This window comes from Ursus maritimus, unplaced genomic scaffold, assembly GCF_017311325.1.
Source record: "Ursus maritimus isolate PB19 unplaced genomic scaffold, ASM1731132v1 scaffold_3, whole genome shotgun sequence".
NCBI lineage: Eukaryota > Metazoa > Chordata > Mammalia > Carnivora > Ursidae > Ursus > Ursus maritimus.
The window spans coordinates 47,023,294-47,037,245 of record NW_024425563.1 but is presented as its reverse complement, the minus strand read 5'-3'; the positions used below and the strand labels follow the sequence as shown (position 1 = coordinate 47,037,245).

At 40.2% G+C, this 13,952-nt stretch overlaps 1 protein-coding gene across 2 annotated transcripts in view; it reads right to left on the bottom strand.

The window, feature by feature from the left end:
• JAZF1 (JAZF zinc finger 1) overlaps positions 1-13,952 on the bottom strand; it is a 319,574-nt gene that overhangs the window by 119,943 nt on the left and 185,679 nt on the right. The window lies entirely within an intron of this gene.

The window sequence follows — 13,952 nt, the reverse complement described above, 5'->3', positions numbered from 1 at the left end:
TTCTAACAGTGAAAAATAGAAAACTATCCAATGACCAATGCGAAATGGTTATATTCCAGGTACTAATGCTGCCAACTGATTATTTAAAAAAAATATTTAGAGGCAAAAATGCTCACAATATAGTTAAGAAGAGCAGATAACAATTCTATGTATGGTAGGATTCTAAAAAAATATGCCCAAGAAAAAAAGTAGAAGAAAATACCCAGAATTATTAACCAATTAATATTATTAATAACTCTGAGTGGAAAAATTAAAGCATTTTCATCATTTTTATTTTACTGGATTTCCACACTGATATTACTTTGTAAAGAGAAAAATACACTGATAAGATAGCAAATCAAATAGATGAAAATTATAACAATGGGATAGGCTTTTCGGTTTTCAGTTTTTCAAGCTGGGAAGAATGTGGAAGAATCCTAGGGGCGCCAGCACCTGGCTGGCTCAGTCAGTAACGCATGTGACTCTTGATCTCGGGGTTAGGAGTTGGAGCTCCATGGTGGGTATAGACATTACTTAAAAAAAATCCTAATCCTCACTGTGGGTAATGAAGGGCAAAACAGACACCTATACACTCTACACTGAAACACATTCCTGGAGGACACTCTAGTGAAATATATTAAAGTCTCAGCTGCGTACATGCGTAGGCTCAGCAACCCCTGATGGAAATTTATCCTAAGGGAATAACTGGACTGGAGTTCACAAGGTATAAATACGGGCTATTCACTGTTACACTGTTTCTACAGTAATGATTTTTTAAGAAAACTACCTAAATGCTCATCAAGAAAGGGTTAAAGAAATTTATAGTAAACCCATATGTAGGCTAATATGTACCCATTAAAATGATAATACAGCTATACTTATTAATGTATAAATAGTGCCACAATTAAATTTGTTTTTAAAAAGGACAGTATAGAAATGGAAATATAGGGTATGTCCCATTTATGCATTTTTTTCTGTCTCTTTCCATATGAACAAATTCCACTATGGAACTATTTATATATATATATAAATATATATATATTAAATAAATAAATAAATAAATATATAAATATATATATATATTATATACAGAAAGAAGAGAACACAAAATCATGGAAGAACATAGGCCAAACTGTTAGGAGTGGTATTTCCTGTGCATGGTGGCAGAAATACAGGTGATTTCTGTTTCTTTTATATACTAGATTGATATATACATCGTTAACAATGAGAATGAACTATTTGCAACATTTAGGATTTCAAAATGGTCTGAAGAACACTGCCACAAAAACTTATAAACTCACCCCCAATTTAAGAAATAAAATGCTAACAACACAGGTAAAGCCCTGTGTCTACTCCTTCCCATGATACTTCTGTCCTCACGGATAACTACGATTCTGGATTTTATAGTTCTTCATTCCATCCACTTTTTAATATTTTTATTACATACGTATGTATACCTAGGCACATTGTTTTTATTCTTAGAAAAAAAAAAAAAAGCTGTTCTCATTTTTGAAAAGAGAAATCTGACACCGCTGTACCGTCCTTAGGCTAGCTCTGGGCAGTGGGTCCACAGATTCATGCAAGGGCATCTGGGAATGCAGCAGTGCAGACGCTACAGGCCCACTAGCACCCCGGCTGGTCATCCCTCCCCGAGGCCTGGGCAGGAATGGCTCAGGACACCCATGGAGTTCTCTGCTTGGGCACAAGAGGAAAAAATAGAATACGGGGACATACCACAGTTTTCTGACTGTCTACTCCGTAGGGTGGTAAAGGAAGGGATTCAACAGAGTCACACTTTTATGTGTAAAAAGATGAATGGATATCCTCTTACCACCCATATTTGTGGATTCAGATTAGCAAGGGTTTTTAAAAGCCACCTATTATTGCAAAGAAATCTAGAAAAAACAAATGAAAAGGCAAAATTTTATAAGGAGTTTATCATTTTTAAATAAATAATGTGTGAATAAACTCAAAAGCACTGTATTTGTTCATGAAATCTAAGTTATTTCTTTTAGGTTTTTACTTATTTTAGCATTTTTATAGAGCAAAAATAAAGAGGTATGATGAATTGAAAAGGAATTGCTCTAAATCACACTATACAACCACCACAATACTAAACTTGGAGTGACTGACAACACAGTGAGTATGTTGGCGAGTATGGAAAGCAACTGGAAGCCTCCCACCTCGCCTGCAGGAGTAGTATGGTTCAACCACTTTCTAAACCTGACTTTTTAACAGCTAAACACACACTACGCCATGTTTCAGCAATTCCCCTTCTAGTAATACACCTAAGAAACGTGAATGCTACTGCCATGGAAAGACTGGTCCAAGAACATTCATGGACTCTCTCCTTATGACAGCCAAAGACCATCAATGGAAGAATGGATAAATTTGATAAGTTATACAACAGAATACTATGTAATGAGCAAAACCAAAACTTGTACTAATACATCCAATAATATGGATGAATCTCAAAAACATGTTGAGCAAAAGAAACCAGACAATTAAGTGGAAATTAAAACAGAAGATCACCTGAAACTCCTGATTAACTTGCTTTGCCAACACAGTACTGTGTTATACATAATAGAATGAGTCCTGTAATTCACATGCACATAATAAACTTAGCAACAGATGGGAGAGATGACAGCCATGGTAAAGCTGTTATTTTGAAGTTGGAGGGAAAAAAAAAAAAAAAAAGGAGAGACTTATAGTAGGTAAAATTCCAGACCCAGGACCTGGTCTTTTTGTATTCAAAATCTTTTAGGGGCTACCAGGGTGTTGGGTAACCTCAGGAATTAGAGATTGAAAAGTTTTTCTACTTTGAATTAAGATAAGATAAACAAATACATTTGTGCCCCTTTAAAAATCTAGAAAACAAGACCCTGATACCATAGCCCTAGAGAAATCTGCACTAAAGACCAGGAAAAAAATTTTTTTAAGGGGTAACGAACTAAGAGCATAGTGTACATTTATTATGAAAAGCATTCTGGCTTTGAGTTTTCAAAAATATGGCTGCTGTCTAGCAAAGATTAATGCAATATAGAAACCAGCTTTTCATCACACTTGTTTGGCCCAAGAGAACTGTCCATCACTGAATCTGGCTGGTGCTGAACACGACAATAAAATGGGCAATAAGGAATGAATGTTTGCACGGGCACAATGAAGAACAAGTCTAAGCGACTTCACAGCTTAGCTGCTTCAAATTAATCTGTCCCAATAATGAAAATGAAAAAATAAATCAAGTTTGCACCAACAACGGATTCTAGTTTTCCTGGAAGTCTACAGGACAGAAGCATCTGTGGCTGACACGCCTGCCCGAGTGCCACAGCACTTTCTCTAGGTTTAAGGACTAGGACACCACTTATCCTTTTCTGCTAACCTTCATTTGGGCAAACGGCGAATTTGGGTAGGAAAGAGGCAAGCACACAAAAGTTGCCACGGTGATGCTGTGTTTTCTGAGAACAGCTCTAACTGTTGCTCAACCCTCAACCTGAAATGAAAGATGGGGTTGGCTAAGTCAGTCACAGGCAAGAAAAGATGTCCACAGACACTGCTGAGAAGGCAGGGACCACTCCAAAAGCCAGATCTGATCTCCGGCCTCGGCACGCCGAATCCTATCTCGTTAGAGGAGAGAGGTAGTTGGCAAGAACAGATTTTACGCTAGCCCCACCACCGGTGAATGACACGGGCCCACATCGTCACCTGTCTGTGTGGGAATTTCAGTGATCACGGAACGTGGAAGCCACTGGGAAGGCTTCTCTGCAAATCCTTCCACTTGTCGAATATCATGTTTATGGCATTAGCAACGGCACAGAGTGGACTGTCAAGGAAAATGTACTAACTTGCATCAGGCAAGGGAAAAAAGCCCCTGGGACAGGAATGACATGAGTGCAATGACCAGTGACGAAATTATCACCTGCTTAGGGTTGAAAACTCTCCTCGCTTGTTGTTTAGTCTTATCAGCAAATGAAGACAAGACATAAAATACAAACTAGCACTTAAATTACTCAAGTCTGGTAACTCCACCTGGTCTGCATATCCGATTAGAGAATTCTATGTGTGCAAATTCCAAGCGGTAGGTTTTTTAAAGGCAATGTGTGAGAGACAATGGAGGGGGAGATTAGGAGACATGGCCCTCGTCTTGGACATGCCTGGATTCCACGCGGCTTTGAGAGAAATCCCCTGACTTCCTTCTACTTTAAAGTCTGGGCAATCCTGAAGAAGGACAAGAAGAGGGCTGTACAACAAAGCGATTTGGGAGTTCAAGTCCCAAGTCTGCATTTACTAGCTGTGTGTGAACTTGGGCAAGTCACTGAATTTGTCTGATCCTTGACAAAAACAAGGTAAGAGCAATCTTTTATAGTAGAATCATGGCTCAATGGAGAAAATGTGTGATTTCATAAGAAACTGGCATACATGGAAATATTTGTGAAGTTCTTTGTAAAATAAAAGGGGGTGCTATATACCTATTAGTTTTTATGATTTGCTTTTGCCATGACCTACCACTCCACACAGAGCAGCCCGATGACATGTAAACTATGTGAAATTCTAATGGAAAGCAGAGCAAGAGGATGAAACATTACTAGGACATACAAGAAAAGGCAAAGACCTTGGAGTTGCATACATTTGAGCCTGAGCCCACCTCTAAAAGCTATTTAGTAACTATGACACCTAACGGAGGTGTTCTTAACACCTGGGGTTTGTGGACCCACACGGGCCATTGGTTGAGGAGAGCTGTGAACCTGTATTAAAAAAACAACTGACATCTTTACCTCCAGTAATCTCTAAACTGAAACTCTAACTGAAACGTAGTATTTCTTTCAATAACGATTCTAGACAACTGGTCCCAGTATTTTCACTCTACCTATGACTTTGCATCCATAGAAGTCATGGATAACTTGATATCCTAGTATAATTGTAACAGATGTCTGAAAATATTTATACTCATCACTAATTTGAAATTGTGGAGGCTATGAACCCAGCACCCAGGCCTTCTAAAAGGCCTTAATAACGCAGCATATGTTACCACACCACAAATGTGTAATTTTGGTATTTTGACAAGTGCATTTTAATATAACTCATTTTCTTCATAATCCTATGTAGTTTGGTTTATGAATTTAACAATATTTGGGATACAGTCCATAGGCTTTACCGGCTCTCCAAAGGGGTCCAAGGCATTAAGAGCTCCCACCGCCTTCTTGGGAATTCATCAGGTGTACAAGGGAGAGAAGAGCTGTGACATAGGGTCACTGTGAGATTACAGATGACATAGCCAAGTGTGCGGCCCAGTGCCCGCACAGAGTAGGTGCTCAGAAGCTACTCTGTATTGAAAATGATGCAACAAAGTAATTTTCTGTGTTACACATTTCATTCTTCCTAGCATGACAATTTCCATAAAATTTAGTGTTGGTCTTCTAAGGAATTAAGGTTAATGCTTTCTTATGACTGGACTCCTCATTCGTTCAGGCTGGATGGTCTGGTGTTGCTTGGGATGACATAGTTGTGTGGCTGTCTTAAGTCCACGTTGCTATTGCTGGAAACAACCTACACACAGACCAGAGGTGAGAGTCTACGCTGTGGCTGAGGAGGGAGAGGTCTTTCTGGGGACACGAGGCTGACCTCGCTGCACTACTCTGAGCCAGCGGGCAAGGTCTTGGCCATGGTGGCGGAAATGAGAACAAGTTATTTAGAAACTGGGAACACAGAGCTATTTTAAAGCTTGCCAGTGAAGGGGCCTTCAAAGGCAAGACTAGTCTTTAGGCTCAGCATAATGAACCTCAATGTGAGAAAATTAAGTAATGTTTCAACTTGAGTCCCAAATCAACAGTCTCAGCAATATGAGAGTATCCCGCAAACGGGCGTGTGCAAGAGCTATGGAGGGAAGATTCATGGCCTTCTTAATTAACTCCGAGGTGCGGCACATAAGGGGAAAACGATAAATCAAGTAGATTACTGCCAGCGATCTGAATTTCCAAATGAAATAAGAGAGGTATAGTGCCTTGAGTCATTTTGTAAATGTGTATGGTGGCGGGGGGGGGTGGTGGTGAGAATCTCCAAGGTCATCCCTTAAGATTTGCCACTGTGCACAACGGTCCCTTGATTTCAAGTACTTGACATATAGTCAGGTATGAAGAGGCAGGAATTAGGAAGGTATGTAAAATACATAATGGGAGGGCAACACAACACAACACACAAACACACACAACTGTGATTGTTATTCCCACATTTATTCAAAACGTAGTTATTAAAAACCTATGTGTAACAGGCACTGTTCTAGAAGCTGAGGATATAGTGATGACCAAGATAGACAAAGTTCCTGTCCCCATGGAGCTCATACTCTCCGTGGGGGAGATGGGTATTCAACAGAAATAATCCAAAACAGGAAATTAGAGGCTCAAGTAAAGACAGTAGCAGGGGAAGCATTCAAGAGGTGATTAGGGTGCAGACATTACAAATTTGGTGCCTGGGTATTTGGAAATGGGAGGAAAAGAGTGGCAAGCAGATAGTCCAAGCTTCCTAGACTAATGAATGAGTAGGGACCATTCAATAGCACTGTAAATCCAAAAAGGAAGATCAGTAGCGGAGACAGAAGTGAAATAATGGACCCAGCGCTGGATGAGTGGAGCCCATCCCGCACATTCGTGTACCAGTAAGGAGAGGGCAGTTAGAAACGAAGACTGGAGGAAAGCTGGGGTTACAGGCTGGGGAGTGCTCTCCATAGAGGCACTCATGGAATGGAGTGAATATACACAGAAAAGCAAGATACGAGGGACACAAGTTAGGGAGAAGCCTCCGTTTGTGTAAAGAAGTAGGAGAAGGAGGGGGACAGAACGAGTTAATGGCACAAGAGAAGAAAGGGTTTCAGGAACAAAGAACCCAGTGGCATTAAATGCAGGGAGGCCAAGCAGACGAAGGCGTTAAGATGCCTTAGTTATCTATGAGGAGGAAATGCACAGGGAATTCTTAGGGATAGACAAGACCTTCAGGTAGATGTGCTGTTACTAAATAAGCCAGAGGAGAGGGATTTGAGGCCACCAGGATCAGAGATGGGTGTAGAGTCTAAGTCGTGGTGCCAGCTTTGAACAAAGGAGAAAGAATGAAGATAATGTGGATGAAAGATCCAGATAAATTTGTAGACGCAAAGAGGGAAGTTGAGGGTGAACACAGAAACAGTCTTTATATCCTCTCAGTACAGGAACTGAGAACATCTGCTGGAAAGGGGATTGGGAATTCCTTTAGGAACTTGAGTATAATGGGTACACTTGAAATTGATGGTGATAAGTTTAGCAAGGTTTTAATGTGGGATGAGAAAGGATTATGCAGCAGTCTTGAGGACTCAGCTAAGGTTGGAAAGGTTGTGTTTGTGGTGGGACAAGTCACATTGCTAGGTGCTTTTCTAAGTGACCCATAGCAGCTAGCCTGAGTAGAGAGGCACTGGTTAGTTTTATCTGAGGCTGAGAGTGGAAATAATGAGTAAGCAGGGTCAAGGGCACAAGGGAATTAATCTAAGTTGATAAATTCAAAGTTAATATCCAGCAAACAGCCCGAATGGGGAGGCAAGAATGGGGAGGCAAAGAAGGAAGGTCTGAGACACTAGAGGTCTCAACGTGAACACAGTGCCAGGGAGACAGCAGAAGCAGCTCCACTGGATACTCAGATCAACATGGAAATGTCACAGTTGGAAATACTGAAAGTACAGCAGCTCTTGCTTAGGGTAAGTCCAGGAAATAGATTTCTACAAAAGGAGAAAAATAGAAAATCTAAGTCTATTACTAGATAGTTTCAATATCACAGATTCTCTAACTCCAGGAAGTCTGAAGATTTTGGAAAAAAAAGTAATGCAGCTTTGAACTGCACTGAAAGATACGTTAAAAAAAAGATCAGTCATAATGATACGATATATAGAAAACCCTAGAGACTCCACCCAAAAATTATGAGAATTTATAAATCAATCAGTTCAGTAAGGTCACAGGATACAAAATCAATATACAAAAATCTGTTGCATTTCTATACACTAATAATGAAGTAGCAGAAAATTAAGAAGACAATCCCATTTACAATTGCACCAAAAATAATGAAATACCTAGGAATAAACTTAAAGGGGTAAAATACCTGTAACTCTGAAAACTATAAAACATTGATGAAAGAAACTAAAGAGGACACAAATGAGATCAAATGAAAAAAACAAATGAAACAGATCTATGCTCATGGATGAGAACATTGTTAAAATATCCAAACTACCCAAAACAATCTACAGATTCAATGAAATCCCTATCAAAATACCAACAGCATTTTTCACAGAACTAGAACAATCCTAAAATATGTATAGAACCACAAAAGACCTTAAATAGCCAAAACAATCTTGAAAAGAACAAACTGGAGGTATCATAGTTCCAAACTCCAAGTCATGTTACAAAGCTGTAGTAACTGAAACAGTATGGTACTCACACGAAATAGACACATAGATCAATGGAACAGAAGAGAGAGCCCACAAACTTAAGACAATGGCGTTAATCTTCGACAAAGGAGGAAAGAATATGTGACGGGGGGGGGGGCACCTGACTGGCTCAGTCGGTAGAGCATGTGACTCTTGATCTCTGGGTTGTGAGTTCAAGCCCCACACTGGGCACAGAGTTTAATTTTTAAAAAAATTCTAAAAAATATGCAATGGGAAAAAGACAGTCTCTTCAACAAATGGTGCTGGGAAAACTGGACAGCTACGTGCAAAAAATGAAACTAGACCACTTTCTTACACCATCCACAAAAATAAACTCAAAATGGATTAAAGACCTAAATGTGAGACCTGAAACCATAAAAATCCTTGAGAACACAAGTAGTAATTTCTGACATCAGCTGCAGCAACATTTTCCTAGATACATCTCTTGAGGCAAAAGAAACAAAAACAAACTATTAAAACTACATCAAAATAAAAAGCTTCTGCACAGCAAAGGAAATAATCAACAAAACTAAAAGAAAACTTACTGAATGGGAAAAAAAATATTTGCAAATGACATATCCGATAAAGAATATCTACAACCACTGTGGAAAACAGTATGGAGGTTCCTCAAAAAAATGTAAAAAAAAAAGGTTCCTCAAAAAATTACCATATGATCCAGTAATTCTACTACTGGGTATATGCGCCCCCCCAAAAAAAGTTTATATATATATATATATATATACACACACACACACATATGAAAACACTAATTTGAATACATACATACATTTGATACATACATCTCTAGGTTTATTGCAGCATTATTTACAACAGCCAAATTCCGGAAGCAGCCCAAGTGTCCACAATGGAACATTACTGAGCCATGAAAAGAATGAAATCTTGCCAATTCCAACAACATGGATGGATCTAGAGAATATAATGCTAAGTGAAATCAGTCAGAGAAAGACAAATACCATATGATTTCACTCATATGTGGAATTTAAGAAACAAATGAACAAAGAAAAAAGAGGGACAAACCAAAGATCAGATTCTTAAATATAGAGGGCTGTTGGTTACCAGAGGGGAGGCGGCTGGTGGGGGTGAAACAGATGATGGGGATTAAGAGTGAACTTGTGATGAGCACTGGGTGATGTATACAATTGTTGCATCACTATACTGTACACCTGAAACTAATATAACACTGTGTGTTAACTACACTGCAATTAAAAAAAAAGATCAGTCATAAATACTGATGGTGGACACAAGAAAGGCTAAAAAAAATGGCCTAATGGGGAGCTGTATAAGCAACCTGCTTTAAAACACTGATTGCCCTAAGAACAAACTGAATAACAAAGAAGTTAGTTATGCAAGAAGCCCGGAGCCTAGCAAGCAAATCATATCACCAAGTTCTGCCAAGACTCCCCTCTCTCACCATGTGTTTTATGCCAGCAGCGCAAGCTAATTCTGCTGAAGCAAGCCAAAATGTCACATAAGGGTTCTTTCCAGCTTCCCAGTGTCCCTTGAGAGTACATGGTTTTTGCAAAACACAATGAGCAAGCCAAATCAGGTTAGAGATATTACAAGCAAAATCTGGCAGGCAGCCATCTCAGCTTTCTTTCAACTGATGTTCATAAAAAACACAGGTTAAGAAAATGGTAGCACAACGTCTGGTGTTTGAGATTAACAGCATGCAACATGTTTACGGCATACATTAGGCCACAAACTTCAGTACGGGGCTAGGGCACATAGAACTTCAGATCTGGTGGACAAAGGAGGGAAATAGGAAAGCATGTCTTGTATTATAATAAATGCAGACTGCTCTCAGAAGACCACAAACAGGTGGTTTCATTAAAAACAAACAAAACAAAACCTACTGCCTTTAGATTAAAAAAAAAAATCAAGTGTTTCAGTCTTGTTTGTATAAAATAGAAGGTCAGTGCACACTTGGCTAAGTACAGCCTTTCTTTATGAGACTATGACGGACTATAATCTGGCAAAGATGAGTCCAACTGAAACAGCCAGAGTGATGGTCTGGGGGAATTAGGTGAGGTTTGGAGTGGGAATAAAAGTGGGGAAAAAGGAAGAAAGCTTTCATTAAACAGTTTATACTCTGGTAGGATTAAAAAAAAAAAAAAGCATCCAGACTGATTTTATTTTCATTCAAAACAACCTCTTAGTGTATTTTTCCTTCGAGTTCTTGAACACATTTACAATGATTGCTTTCAAGTCTTTGTTCCTAAAACTAACATCTGGGCCATATCAGATGTTAGGGAGGGTCTCTATTGATTGCTTTTTTCCCTTGTCTAAGGATACGATTTTCCTGTCCATGTCTAGTAATTTTTTACTGCATATTAGACATTGTCATATTGGATTTATTCCTACGAAGACTATTGATTTTTGTTCTAGCAGGCAGTTCAATTTCAGGCTGATTATATTGAACCTGGATAGACCTAGATTTATACCTTCTTAGGGCAAATCTGTGGAAAGCCCAAAGTATTTCCCAAGAATATCTGACCTGTCAGGACTCCCCTCCGAACTTTGTCTCTGAAGATCATACAGAGGCTTGCTGTTAGGTGTTAGAGTGGCTCTAAAGCAGGTTACACTCTAGGACAAAGCTCTTATTTCTAATATCTCAGTTAAAAGGGCAGGATAGTAACCACTGACCTATCTCTTCTCAGGACAGTGGGACTGTTGTGCTGTGCTTAGGTTCTAACGTACTCCACTGCAGTGAGGAGATTGTCCTCAGGGTGAGCCAGGTGATCAGAGGGCTCACCTCATGTTTCCTGTCTCTCAGGGATCAGTCTTTACTGCCTGCCGATTACGCAGAGCCTACCGGTTACGCAGAGCCTACAAACTGTTATCTCGTAAATTTGTCCAGTTGTTTATGGCAGGAAAACTAGTGATGGCCACCACTTAACAGATCTCAACAGTTCTGCATTCCATATGAATGCTGAATAAAAGTACAACATTCCATTTTTATCATGTGGCCCTCTCAACGCAAGTGAGTACTTGAGGCTCCTGATTTCTCACAGAAGCATCCCTCGAGTTCCTGGAATCCTCCATTTATTCACTCTCTTGGACTCAGACGCAAGTTCACAATGCATTCATGCACTCACTCATTCAATCAATATTGAGAGTCTACTAGGTGCCAGACACTGTTCTGGGGACTGGGGAAACCGTTGTGGGGGACAGAAAATGTCCTTGCCCTCATGGAGCTTATTTCCTGGTGGGGGTTTTTCAGCCCCCCCCCCCCAAAGCAATGCTTCCTCTCTGCAGTTGTTCCTCTCATTACTGACTTGATAGAGAAAAGGCTAACTTGCATGAGCAGAATATAAAAAAAAAAATACTTAAAAGATCTATTCCTATGTAACACTAGGACATAAACACAGTTGCACGTGCCTTCTACGCATGAATACTCAAAATAAGGAAAGTGTCATCAGAGAGAAGGAAACAGAGGCTGAGACTTGTCAACTTGCTCACAAAGCTCATGAACAAGAGAGACAGGACTCAAACCTAAGTAGTCTGACTCCTCCCATATTATATATATATTTATTTTTAAGATTTTTAAGTAATCTCTACACCCAACGTGAGGCTTGAACTTATAACCCCAAGATCAAGGGTGGTATGCTCCACCGACTGAACCAGTCAGGCGCCCCACTCCTCCTACACTTAGAACCACTGCCTTGTTCTATTTCTCAAAGACAGAAGAGAATTACATTGGAGATGGGGGAATAAATTGTGATAATTTCTAAGAAATGTAAGCTTTATTTTAATAGAAGCCAACTCAGTATCTGGGAAGGCTGTGAGAAGTAACAGGATCACTATTAAAAGAGGCAAGAAGGGAGGCTTTGGTGGCTCAGTCGGTGAAGCATCGGTCTTCAGCTCAGGTCATGATCTCAGGGTCCTGGGATCAGGCTGCCTGCTCAGCAGAGTGTCTGCTTCTCCTTCTCCCTCTGCCGCTCTCCCCTAATCATGCACATTCTCAATCTCTCTCTCCCCCCCAAATAAATATCTTTAAAAAAATGTTTTCTTAATAAAAAGAGGCACAAGAAGGGGCGCCTGGGTAGCGCAGTCAGTTAAGCATCAGACTCTTGGTTTCGGCTCAGGTCATGATCTCAGGGTCCTGAGATTGAGCTCTGCACTTGGCAGGGAGTCTGCTTAAGATACTCTTCACCCCCACCCCACCACTCCCCTCCCCCGCTCACTCAAATAAATGAGGCACAAAACAAGTCGAGTTACCATATAAGGGCACAATTTTCTCCTTTGTCCCCGTTGACCATGAGGAAAAAAGTAGTGTTCTGAGTTTTGAATCAGAAAAAGAATAGAAAGCTTTCCTGCATAAAAGGCTTCAAGATTCCTTGGGGAAGCTAAGGATATAGGTGAAAGTGGTATAATTCTAGCAACCCCCTGCCGGATATGCAGAACTAGTCCGATCAGATGCTTCAAGAAAAAATGCTCCGGGATCAGGTCCCTATGAGAAATATATTTTCTCTTGGAGACTTAACATGCATAGCAGCAAAGGAAAAGATCTGATAAATCCTACAGTAAAGAAACCCGTTTTATCTCACTCAGAATTTCCCAAACTTAATTGACCACAGAATCGTTTGCGAGTGAATGAGGTGTGTGTGAGAGAGAGACAGACAGACCGATAGACACAGACACACAACAATATCCCTTGGAATTGCTGTCCTAGGAAACCCATTTCAGAATTTGCTATTTAATAGCAAACACGAAGCTAACTACAAATCCATTTTCAGAGGAGGTCAAACCTCACTGTTGTGGCAGTGCAGAGTCTTACAGAGAATTTGAGCACAGCGGTAGTTCAGGAATGAGAAAAGACTACATCTTTATTAGGTAATAAATGACGAGGAACGGACTGCCAGAAAGGTACCAATTTGTGCCTAGGCAGGATACGCCTTTACAGCTTACCCCAAAAGGATATATATACTTAAAAAATTGATGTTAAAATGAAATTTCTAAATTAAGAAAACCATTTTGTAGCAAAGACAGTACAACTAGCAGTCATGGCCATGTAGGTTACTAGGTCTTTAAGTTATCTCAGCTACCCATTTTGGGGAGTCACAAGTTACTAATAAGCTATCTTGTCCCCTCAAGGCAGCCACCTGAACCACATCAGTCACCTGAAGGAAACCCCGCAGGTCCAGGCCAGTGGTTCCCACCAGCCTTTTTATGGAGACTCGCCTGACTTCCCCTGTAGCTCACCCATCGCTCGCCTGTTGGTGAGACTGAGTGGAAGATAGCTGTTCCGCTACGTGTGCCTGGCACACTCAACTTGCTCTCCGGGTAGCAATGCGTCATTTAGGAGTTACCGATCGCCTCTCTCACGGCAGGTGTAGCTCCTGCTGTCTCCTACTGTTTTTATTAGGTTGCCACCCTCCAGCTATCTACGGCATGGCGATATACTCTGGTCTTTAGGTCTCTCGGAGTCCCCTCTACCCAGCTGTCCTACCATATTTTTCTAACATTAGTGTTCCAAATTTCCCTCTTCTTCTTCTTTTTTTTTTTTTTTTTTTTT